The following is an 11416-nucleotide window of genomic DNA, read 5'->3' as shown; positions in this document are numbered from 1 at the left end:
GTAGATTTGAGTGGTTTGATTTAGTTTAAACCCAGGGACCTCGGTCTAAACTGTTTTTCCAGGAAACTCTTATTAAATCTGTTTTTAAATTGAACAAAGACTTTAAAAATTCATAACTTCTGTTTAGTTCATCCAAATTTGGTCAAACCAATTTTGTCAGACTCTAAATAATGTAACCTACTTAAGAAAAATATAAAACCCCCTATGTAATATAGAAAACTTTAAAGCTCTGATTTAATTATAGTTTTGGCCAAAAGCTCAATAATAGAAAGAAAAATAGTTGTATTATTTGACTAGGGTTAGAAAAATTTGGAGAAGTTTATATCTACCTACTGACTTGTTTAAAAATGTTAAACCTCTCTGTCCACTCTATTAAGTTAGTTTTTACCCCTTATTTTATAATATGCTTAAGGTTAAGAAAAATAGAAAAGGTGAATTAAATACTGAACCAGAGGGCACCCCTATTTTTGCTAAGGTACTTATCCAATGTAGTTTACTAGAAAAATCTATCCTACCCTGGTCTAGTATAAAATAAGTAGGATACCTTTTATTTGAATAATACAAGGGTAACTTAGAAAAACCCTACAAAAATAACCCCAAGGTGAAAACACACCCACCCTTGAGATAGTTAATGTTTTGTTAATAAGAACTTAGGAAAAATATGAAATATGTTGTTTGACATTTTTCAAATAACAATGTAGTAGAAAGTGCCTTTTAGGCATTAAACTTTAGAAAATCATAACTAAATGACCACCCCTTAGCCTTCTGTGATTTTTGGCACAGAAGCCTATTATTACTGTTGGATGCCAACAAAAATAACCTTTAGGACAGAAACCACCTCTAATTAAGAGTTGTAGTACAAAGTGGCCCATTTACCCAACTTTTGTTATTTTTGTCTAAAGCATAGCCTTTATATTTGAATCCTCAAATTCTTAAAACAGGCTAGAATAGCAGATGGCAGCCCACTGTAATTTTTACAGAATTTTTGGAAAATATTAAACCACTGTCGTAGTTCAAACCTACCCTAGAAACCATAAATAGAAAATAAGGAAAAGGGAAGGTGAATAACAGAAAATCAGTGCCATCCTAAAACTCTTTATAACTTGTCCACTGAAGTATATAAAAAGGCAATACTAATTCCCTATGATTATCCTCAACAATAAAAACCTAAGCCTAAAAAGTAATAAGCATAACCCACTGGAAGCCCCGCATGACCAAGAAACCCTAAGTTATTATTTAACTTAGTTTTCTTTTTAACTTAATGTTCTTAAATCCTGCATACTCATGACATACACGTTCATTGCATTCGATAGACTGTAACCTTGCTGACGGAGAGTACGTCCCCGTGCCGGAGCAAGGAGCTGCTCAGGAGGTAGCCCCAGATCCAGCACTAGAGCCTGCACCAGAGGACCTGCCTGCCACTGCTTTGGAAGGCAAGCCCCGGTTTATGCATAACCTGTTATTTATGCTATTTTACTTCACTTAATGATTGTAGGATTGATTGTGCACTTAGGTGTAGGAATTGTTTGAAACCCTAGTTGCATGATCTCAGGAATCTTGTTGAGATGAATACTAGTATGCTAGGTCGAGTAGCTGCTTTATTAATTAGGATCTCGGTAGAAGACGAGTGATTTTTCTAGCACTCGTGCGAGGTCAGGAAATTGGTTGTATCCACTTTCTTATCATAATGATGCTGGGTTGTGGACAACCATTCATGGGGATTGGTTGTCCACGGGATGAAAATTTGAATAAGGATTAAGGTGTGGTACCGTGTGTCAAGCGTTTGAACGTACTAAACACATACCGAGAAATATGGTAAATCGGTAAGCCTAGTACCTGAGTGAACCTGCCCATAGACTTTGCCCCTCACGCGACCTGAGACGTGGTCTCCCATTCCGGTTATGGTGGGTACAAGTGCGGTCACTGCACGACGGCAGTCGGGGTTAGTGAGGCATTGTACGCCAAGGCGGTGAGCCCTGATCTGTTGCCAGGGAATCGATGGGGACGGTTGATGTGTGTGGGGACGGAGTGCCCCTGCATGTCGTGTGTTTAGGTTTACCTTGCAAGGATAAAAACTCGATTCGAATCGTCTGCTTCTCGCAGCTAATGAGACTGCTTGATCCATGCTGCTACATTGAGTAACAAGTGGAAATATGATGAGTTGATATAAGATGTTGATTGCTGATAATGTTTGCTACTATGTATGAGTAGATAGTACACTTTTAGCCTTAAGAGAGTCACACTTAAACATGACAAAGTAAAACTTGATTTAGAAACTCAGCTAGTGCTTTTGGCAACCAAACCCCACCGCCAAACAGCTGCATGTCTAGAGGTAGAGGAGTAGACTCCTCACACCGGGTAAGTCTAGCTGAGTATTAGTATACTCAGCCTTGCTTGTGGCATAATTTTTTACAGGTTCTCTGGAGGAAATGGTTGCTGGAGTGACTTGGCCGTCCATCTTGCCACCGGGTTGGACTGTCGAGTGGGACCCTACCTCGGCTGAGGAGGAGCATGAGGAGTGATGGGACAGGCTTCCCCATCTCTCTGTTTATTTACCGTTAGTTTTATTCCGCTGCACTTCGAACAATGATGACTACTTTTGCAAAACTCCGATGATGATGTAATAATTTAATACTCTTTAATGCATGGTTTTATGCTTTATTGTATTTGCTCTGTGACTCACCATCGAGTGAGATTGTGGTACTTGATCCTGTCAGTGGCCGTGTCGGACTAGATCCGAGGGATTGACGGGTTACTCCCATTTAAGTGTGGTCTAGCCTCTAAGGCGGGACTCAGGCACTTAAGTTGGAATAATTCGGGCAGTTCTGCCACAGCTGGTATCGGAGCTTGTACCACCACAGAGGGATCAATAAAATGTGAATACCATCATTTTTCAAAATAAAACTTGATAGAAACAATATTGGATAGATAGTAGGACGAGCAGGATAGACCTAGGACGTGAAGCCTTAGGATGATAGAAGGGTAGCTAGGTGGCTAAGTGATTAGGCCCTACAGGCCACCTTAAGGGATGGGAGTTCTCCCCTATTCCCTTATATTGGCGAGGTCGTTTAGGACGAGCATGCATGCAATACTAAATTAAACAAATGGATATTTGAGTAAAGACTTAAAAACAAGATGATAACCAACTAAGCCCCCAGTGTCATTTTATTTAACTAGAGAAAGGCCGAGTTTTATTTTCCTTGTTCTTTTTAAAATTCTTTTCTTTTTACTTACGCTTAACCGTACACAGATGACTTCCCACGGATCCTCAGAGGACGGAAATGCACTGTCCCACACTGACGGGCTTGCACGAGAGGGCTTTCCCCGCATTCTGTGGGAGGTACTTCAGGGGGCCGGATACGCGACACCCCCTCAGTACGCGGTGCAGCAGTTCGAGAAGCACCGAGTGCCCCGCTGTAGGGTGAGGATGACCTTGGAGCCTCATCCCTTGCAGCCAGGCTGGCGCTCCTTGGACTCCGAGTCTTTTGGATACCGAGCAGAGGACACGATCGAGGCGATCACTCTACACGGGTTGACCACTTTCTGCGGATTCCATCCTTTGGAGCTGGCTACCCACCCCATTGGCTTGTTCCCCGCCGAAAGGGAGGACGACCCAATGTGGAAGGATCGGGTGGAGCATGCCAAGGATATCTGGGCCATCTACCCAGGACAAACTGCGCACTTGACCGTATGGTGCATGAATGCTCTGTACCGTCTGCAAGTGATGCGCGGTGAGGCGATGTCTCATCTGATGGCACTATTGGAGGCAACAAAGATTACTTTGGACAACGGGGAGGAGCTCGTGGTTGATTTGTCCACTGAAATGGTGGAAAAAGACTTGCAGGTGGAGCAGCTATCCACTGATACCCAAGAGTTGAAGGAATTAGTGGGCACCAGAGAGAACACCATCGAGGTTCTCGAGGATCAGCTTATTAATACTCAGCAACAGCTTGCCGAGGCTAATGAGCACCTGGATATGCATCACCAGGAGATCCAGGACATGGAGGCCAACGAGGACGTCGACATTGAAGGAGGAGAGGAGCCTGCCTCCAGTGTGGACACTGCTGGCTCGGGGAGACCACCTTCCCCCGAGTCGAGCGTTGCCTCGTTCGCTCACTAGATGTCCGGGATAGAGTTAGAAGTCGGTGATGGTAGGACTCCTCGCAGCTAGCTTAGCTTTTGCACCCTTGGGGTACTAGGCTAGATAGAGTTGAGTCTTTTTGGGACAATTGATGTAGTCGTGATAAACTCTCTTGGAAGCATGTTTGATGGATGCTGTTATCAGTTTTAAATTTGGAAGGAAAAATTTATACCTTTTTAAATCCTTTTGTTGAAGTGGAGTCTATCATTTTGCTTTTGACTCCTTTCGCCGCAATTAAACCTTGAACTTGGAAGATATGGTGTTAAGTATATATGTGGTTTTTCAGATGGCCGGGAGGCAGCGTCGTGGCCAGAATGAGCGCGTTCCTCCACTGCCGCCACCGCCTCCCACTCTGCAGGAGCTAATGGCTCAGCAGAATGAGATCTTGAGGCAGCTAGCTCAGCGTCAGCCACCACCTCAGCACTATGGTGGTGGAGACCATCAACGTCACCCCGCGGCAGCTACCTATCAGGAGTTCCTCAGTACCCAGCCACCATTGTTCACAAGGGCAGAGGACCCACTGGATGCAGATGTGTGGTTGCGAGTAGTGGAATCCAAATTCCCGCTACTCCATGGAGCTTGCTCAGAGGTCACTAAAGTCAGGTTCGCCACCCAGCAGCTTCGCGGACCCGCAAGGACTTGGTGGGACCATTTTCTTGCCATGCAGCCAGAGGATCGGGAGGTGGAATGGAGGGAGTTCAAGGCAGCTTTCAGGGGACACCACATACCAGCCGGGATTATGGACCGAAAGCTCAACGAGTTTCTGGCACTCACTCAGGGCAACAGGACAGTGTTGCAATATGCCCAGGCCTTTAATGACTTGTGCCAGTATGCTGGGTATCACATAGATACGGATGAGAAGAAGAGAGACAGGTTCAGGAGGGGGCTCAGCACTAAGCTCCGTGACCGTCTCAACACCGTCAGGGCCAACAGCTACAATGAGTTGGTCAACATGGCTATCTCCCAGGAGGACTGCATTACAGCTCGACAGGCAGAAAAGAAAAGAGCAAGACCCCTGTGGCAGGACCCTCAGCTCAGCCATAGCGCTTCAGGATTGTGTCCGACACTCAGATTAGGGGACCCCAGCAGCAGCAAGGGCGATGGGTGATCCGACCACAGCAGCAGCAGCAGCAGGCACCCAACCGCACCCAGTTTCCAGCTCAGAGGAACAATCAGCAGCAGCAGCAGTACCGCCAGGCAAATGACAACAGGTGCTTCACATGTGGCAACACCGGACACTATGCCAAGAATTGCCCCAGGAACCAGCAGAGGCAGGGGCAGAATGTTAATCAGAATCAAGGTAAGAGACAGAAGGTGCAAGTGAGGCAGGGCAGGCTAAACTTCACCACCATGGCTGATATTCTAGAGGGAGCACCCATCTTGACTGGTATCTTTACAGTTTTGAATTATCCTGCTATTGTTCTTTTTGATTCTGGTGCATCACACAGTTTTATCAGTACAAAATTTAGTGCCAAGTGTCAATTGCCTTTTCACCACACCAATGGGGGTATTACAATCTCAACACCAGGAGGCAGGGTTGCCACCTATCAGATCAATAGACACGTACCAATTAAGCTAGGTAGTTTCATTTTCAAAACCACTCTCTTGATAATGGGATTGGATAGTGTGGATATCATCTTAGGGACTGACTGGTTATCACGACACCACGCGGTGATTGATGTCGCAGCCAGAGCCATAGAAATTCGCTCCCCTTTGGATGGCGAGGTCACCTTATATCTACCCGACCAGGGATGTACCCGTTCCTGTGCCTTCGTTATGATAGAGTCCCCAGTGGAAAAGATCCCAGTGGTCCGTGACTACCCGGAGGTGTTTCCGGATGAGTTGCCAGGGATGCCACCTGACCGAGACATTGAGTTCGCAATCGAGTTACAACCCGGGACTGCTCCTATCTCCAAGAGACCCTATAGGATGCCTCCCGCGGAATTGGCAGAATTGAAGAAGCAACTGCAAGAGTTGTTGGACAAGGGGTTTATTCGCCCAAGTACTTCACCATGGGGATGTCCAACATTATTTGTGAAGAAAAAGGATGAAAGTTTGAGGATGTGTGTTGACTACCGCCCTCTCAATGCGGTGACTGTCAAGAACAAATACCTACTGCCCCGCATTGATGTTCTGTTCGATCAGTTGGTAGGAGCCAAGGTATTCTCCAAAATAGACCTTCGCTCAGGTTACCATCAGATCAAGATCCGTGCTAGTGACATTCCCAAGACGGCTTTCTCTACCAGATATGGGCTGTATGAGTTTTTGGTGATGTCTTTTGGGCTGACCAATGCCCCGGCTTATTTTATGTACCTGATGAACTCAATGTTTATGCCAGAATTAGACAAGTTTGTGGTCGTTTTCATTGATGATATTCTGGTCTATTCCAAAAATGAAGCCGAGCACACCAAACATTTGCATACTGTGCTTCAGAGACTGCGTGACCATCAGTTGTATGCCAAGTTATCTAAATGTGAATTCTGGCTGAAGGAGATTAAATTCTTGGGTCACACAATTTCTCAGGATGGGATATCAGTTGATCCTGAGAAGGTACAAGAGGTGATGAATTGGAAACCCCCGACTACAGTGAAGCAAATTCGAAGTTTTCTGGGTTTGGCGGGGTATTATCGATGATTTATTCCGGATTTCTCTAGGATTGCCAAACCAATGACTGAACTATTGAAGAAAGGAGTCAAGTATGATTGGAGCCAAAAGTGTGAAGATGCCTTTCATACTTTGAGGCAGCATTTGACAACAGCCCCAGTGCTGGCTCAACCTGACAACACCAAGCCGTTTGAAGTTTATTGTGATGCTTCTGGTACTGGATTGGGATGTGTCTTGATGCAAGAGAACAGAGTCATTGCTTATGCTTCCCGAGCACTCAGGCCCCATGAGCAGAACTACCCTACACATGATCTGGAATTGGCAGCTGTGGTTCATGCTCTTAAGATATGGAGACACTACTTGATGGGAGCTCACTTCAACATCTACACTGATCACAAGAGTCTCAAATACATCTTCACTCAGGCAGATCTGAACATGAGGCAGAGGAGATGGTTGGAGTTAATCAAGGATTATGATTTAGAGGTGCATTACCATCCTGGTAAAGCCAATGTTGTGGCAGATGCTTTGAGCAGAAAGGCCCAGTGCAATTGTATGAGCATGGATGCAAGAGTTACCACCCTGTGCGATGAGTTGTGCAAGCTGAACCTGGAAGTTGTTTCTTCAGGTGACTTAAGTTATATCTCGGTGGAACCCACATTGCAAGAGCAAATAGTGAGGGCACAGATTGAGGATAAGGGTGTTCAGGTTATCAAAGACATGATCAAGCAAAAGGCAGAAAAATACAAGTGTTTCCGACAGGACAGCAAGGGAATTTTATGGTTTGGAGATCGATTGGTTGTTCCCAAGGACCCTGAGCTTAGAAAGAAGATACTGGATGAAGCTCACCTTTCCAAATTCTCCATGCACCCTGGTAGAAACAAGATGTACCATGATCTCAGATCTTTATATTGGTGGACCAGAATGAAGAGGGAAATTGCCAAGTACATATCCGAGTGTGACACTTGCCAGAGGATAAAAGCTAGTCACTTGAAGGCAGCAGGCACTTTGCAACCCCTTCCCATACCATCTTGGAAATGGGAGGACATTTGCATGGATTTTATCGTAGGATTGCCCAATACCTCCAGGCACCATGATTCCATTTGGGTTATTGTGGACAGGTTGACCAAGACTGCTCACTTCTTGCCAGTGCACACCACACACAGGACAGAGAAGTATGCAGAAATCTATATTGATCAGATAATTCGACTGCATGGGATACCAAGGACTATAGTCTCGGATAGAGGAGCACCATTCGTGGCACGATTTTGGGAACAATTGCAAGAATCACTTGGGACCCATGTCATCCGAAGCTCAGCATACCACCCCCAAACCGATGGCCAGACAGAAAGGGTGAATCAGATTTTGGAAGACATGTTGCGAGCCTGTGCACTACACTACGGAAAGGATTGGGACAAGTGTCTTTCCTTGGCAGAATTTTCTTACAATAACAGCTATCAGTCTAGTCTGAAGATGGCACCTTTTGAAGCCTTATATGGGAGAAGGTGTAGGACCCCACTGAATTGGTCTCAAGCAGGAGAGAGGGAAATTTTTGGGCCAGATTTGGTACTTGACGCAGAGGCAAAGGTCAGAGTCATCAAGAAGAACTTAGAAGCTGCTCAGGCCAGGCAAAAGAGCTATCATGACAAGAGGTGGAAGCCTCTACAGTTTGAGGTGGGAGATCATGTTTATCTTAAGGTATCACCCACCAAGGGTGTCCAGAGATTTGGGATCAAGGGCAAGTTAGCTCCTCGTTACATTGGACCCTACGAGATCAAGGAAGCTTGTGGACCCGTTGCCTATCAACTGAAGTTGCCACCCAGCATGTCAGCTGTTCATGATGTGTACCATGTATCTCAGCTGCGGAAATGTGTTCGTCTACCCACTGAAGTGCTACCGGAACCGGACATTGAGATAGAACCAGACTTGTCCTACCAAGAGTACCCCGTCAAGGTATTGGATCAGAAGGAGAGATCAACTCGGGCAAGATCAGTCAGAATGTATAAGGTTTAGTGGAGTCACCATTCAGCGGAGGAAGCTACATGGGAGACTGAGGATTTTCTACGCTCCCGCTTCCCCGACTTTCTGCCCAAAGGAGTCGGTACGTAACCCCAAAACCCCACCGCCACCTGCCCTTTGAATACAATTATAAGAAAAACTTAGATAACAAGGATAGTCTAAGTTGTGGATTTAACTTAAAAAGGGCTTCCTTCTGAAGTTGCAAAGAGAATGACATTCGAAGAGCAGTTAACAAGAGAAACTTGAGTATAAAGAAAGAGTAGCACCAACACACCTTCAAGCACCCTCCAAGGGACTCTACCTAAAATCTCGGGACGAGATTCCTTTAAGGGGGGAGGGCTGTAACACCCCAGGTGTTACCATGGCTAGAGCACACCTTGGCACTCAGGACTATGATCACATGTGGAAGAACTTAAGGAGCAAAAGTATAAGGGCTTTGGAAACTAGGTTTTAACCAAGAATTGTGAATGACCAAAGGCATTACCCTAATTGAGTGCAACTATCACCTTGGACAAGGGGGGGAGAAAACCCTAGACCTCTCTTAAACCCTATCTCCCAAAACCATGGATAAGAGGGGAAAGAGATTGAGCAAATGTTCAAAACATGAGTAATCTTTAACAAAACCATAAGTAACCTTATAACCAGCAATTAGGGGAAGGTAATATTGCAAAAAGACCCCTGGAGAAACCCCAAATCAAATCTCCAAGTGGAGAGAGAGCTAGAGCTCTCTATTTCTCTCTAAGTTAAAAACTACACCTACACTAAAGATCAGTCGTGTTCATCTCGAAGCTGGCACCAAATCTATCTATGTTCTATACCAAAAATGTGGCCTACCACCTAGGGCACCCACTGGAAAAAGCTGAGCCCAAGACTCTGACGTTTGACATGCCTTGGCATGGTTTTTGTCGCGAGGTGGGTAGTGTGACACACCCAATTTGGCGACCAGAGATCTCCCTACCTAGGCCATATCTGCCATGGCAGCTCACGGATGAGAGATAGCCCTAGGTGCCAGGAAAAGACTCGCGCCGGATTTTTGCCAAGATTCGCACGTTTGCGACTTGGGTGAGCTGTGGAACACGGGCAGAATGAAAGCTCCACGTGTTCGACGCGCTCTGTGTGCGCCAGAGCACGCCCGCGCGCGCCCCGCATCGCGCCAACGGTCAGCCGGTGCCCTGTCCCGCGCCCGCGCCTATAAAGCCCACCTAGGCGTCGACTGCACTCTTCCGCGCACCCTCAAGCTTCACCGGAGCTCAGTTCACCGCCGTTTGCCCGTGCGCGACGTGCCCGCAGCCACCCGAGCCACTGCCACCGTAGACCAGCCAGCCCAGCCCTTTCCAACCCTTTCCAACCCTCTGAAACGAGTGTACACGACCCAGTGAAGCTCCCCGAGCGAGGAATCGAAGCCTGCTTCGCCGGCGAGGCCAGTCCACGGTCGCCGGAGTTCATAACCCCGCCGGAGTGCGTAGACCGGGTAAATCACTGAGCCATTTCTCGATTCACTGCGCAGATAGCCTCTACATCACCCCGTGAAGCTCACCGTGCCCTTGGATTGAACCAGATCGCCGTGGTTTGGCCGGTATACTCGCCGCCGACGAGAACACCCGCCTGCGCGCTTGGACCGAGCGATTCCGGTCATCCCCGCCATCAAGCCGCACCTCGCTGTGACCGCCAGAGCCTCCCCGAGCCAACCCTGCCCTTCGCCGGACCTATCTCGCCGCCGGTAAGCCGCGCCACCCTTTTCTTTCCCACGGGTACTGTTTACATTGGGGGAAGGACTGCGGGTGAGAGGGAGAGAAGGTTAGGGGGCTTTTTGAATTGTCAGCGACTCAGGGGAATAGTGGCTCAGGGGTAGATTTGAGTGGGTTGATTTAGTTTAAACCCAGGGACCTCGGTGTAAACTGTTTTTCCAGAAAACTCTTATTAAATCTGTTTTTAAATTGAACAGAGACTTTAAAAATTCATAACTTCTGTTTAGTTCATCCAAATTTGGTCAAACCAATTTTGTCAGACTCTAAATAATGTAACCTACTTAAGAAAAATATAAAACCCCCTATATACTATAGAAAACTTTAAAGCTCTGATATAATTATAGTTTTGGCCAAAAGCTCAATAATAGAAAGAAAAATAGTTGTATTATTTGACTAGGTTTAGAAAAATTTGGAGAAGTTTATATCTACCTACTGACCTGTTTAAAAATGTTAAACCTCTATGTCCACTACATTAATTTAGTTTTTACCCCTTATTTTATAATATGCTTAAGGTTAAGAAAAATAGAAAAGGTGAATTAAATACTGAACCAGAGGGCACCCCTAATTTTGCTAAGGTACTTATCCAATGTAGTTCACTAGAAAAATCTATCCTACCCTGGTCTAGTATAAAATAAGTAGGATACCTTTTATTTGAATAAAACAAGGGTAACTGAGAAAAACCCTACAAAAATAACACCAAGGTGAAAATACCCCCACCCTTGAGATAGTTAATGTTTTGTTAATAAGAACTTAGGAAAAATATGAAATCTGCTGTTTGACATTTTTCAGATAACAATGTAGTAGAAAGTGCCTTTTAGGCATTAAACTTTAGAAAATCATAACTAAATGACCACCCCTTAGCCTTCTGTGATTTTTGGCACAGAAGCCTATTATTACTGTTGGATGC

The sequence above is a fragment of the Zea mays genome, chromosome 1, assembly GCF_902167145.1.
Source record: "Zea mays cultivar B73 chromosome 1, Zm-B73-REFERENCE-NAM-5.0, whole genome shotgun sequence".
NCBI lineage: Eukaryota > Viridiplantae > Streptophyta > Magnoliopsida > Poales > Poaceae > Zea > Zea mays.
Note: the sequence above shows the minus strand (reverse complement) of the source record.